This window comes from Protopterus annectens, chromosome 12.part0, assembly GCF_019279795.1.
Source record: "Protopterus annectens isolate FY-2018-M chromosome 12.part0, PAN1.0, whole genome shotgun sequence".
NCBI classification, from domain to species: domain Eukaryota; kingdom Metazoa; phylum Chordata; order Ceratodontiformes; family Protopteridae; genus Protopterus; species Protopterus annectens.
The window spans coordinates 1,047,357,264-1,047,358,642 of NC_056746.1; positions in this window are offsets into that span (position 1 = coordinate 1,047,357,264).

Below are 1,379 nucleotides of genomic sequence, written 5' to 3' on the forward strand. Positions count from 1 at the left end.
CTCAGTTTCAGATGTCCTTATGTTTTGGGCTCACTTTTCCATGTGGGAGCTAGTTTTTCTATAATAATGGTACAACTTGCAGCTATCACAAATTTCCATGTTGGGAGTGGAGTTGGGTTTCCCTTTATACTTCTTTTTTCCAGACTTGGTTGGGCATTCTTAAAAGGGATTTTTCACCTAAGACATTTAATCAAGGATCCTCATTGTTCTTACTTTAGTATCCAAGGTCTTACCCAGAAACCCTTTAAACCTGCTAGCTCTTGTGAGCTGAAGTGTTTGTCATGGAAAACATATTTTCTAGTGGTTATTATGTCAACCAGAAGAGTTTCAGAATTGCAGGCTCTGTCTTCTCAATCACCGTACATAACCTTTTTCAAGGATACAGTTTCTCTTAGGATGAATCCTTCCTTCATTCCAAAGGTCGCTTTGGAGGCAAACATGAACCAGACCATTCATTTGCCTGTGTTTTTCCCAATTACTGCAATAAAGGCAAATACATGTTACATTCTTTGGATGTTCACAGACAGTAATGTTTCTAGCTAAATATAAATTGTTCATTGCCTTTTCACCAAACAGGTTCAGCCAGGCTGTCTCTAAGATTACTTTAGCCAAAGGGATTACGGAATGTATTTCCACAGTTTATTCTCAGCAAGGTAAGCAACTTCCCTGACCAGTTAGAGTCCATTCCACCAGATCAGTGTCGATCTCTTCAGCTTTTTCTGCAAGAACACCAGTTGATGAAATCTGTGCTGCAGCTACTTGGTCTGCAGCCCATATGTTTGTGTCTCATTACAAGATGGACATCATTTCCAGGAACAGAGCGTCCTTTGGTTCAGTGGTGCTCAGGCATATCCTTCCTTGAGGTCCTCATAGGGTTTATGTAGCTGGGAACTCTGACCCATTCCTGATGCATAATGAAGTGGACATCAGATTAGAAGTTATATACTTACCATAACTTTGTATCTGTGTTGTCCAGCTTCATTATGCATCAAATCTCACTCTCCTTCCCCCTTCCTTGTACAGCTGAGAGTTGTCTAGAAGATTACGGAACCCACTGGTTCCTAGTTTGGACTGCAGTAGGTCTTTTGTCTTTCTATTTCTATTATCCTTGATATAACCATCTTAAGGAAGGGACAGCAAACTCGAACTGAGGGTGTGAGTAGGAGTGAGGCATCATGGAAGAGGGAGGAGTTTGAGGCTTATATTTTATGTCTCAGAAATGGCCGGCTTGGATCAAAAGACCCATTCATGATGCATAATGAAATTGGACAATACAGATACCAAGTTAGGGTAAGTACATTACTTCTATTTGGGCTCCAAAAGTTACTGAACTTTCTTACCGCTGAAGTGGCTTTGTGGAACTGACAGCTATTAATCCT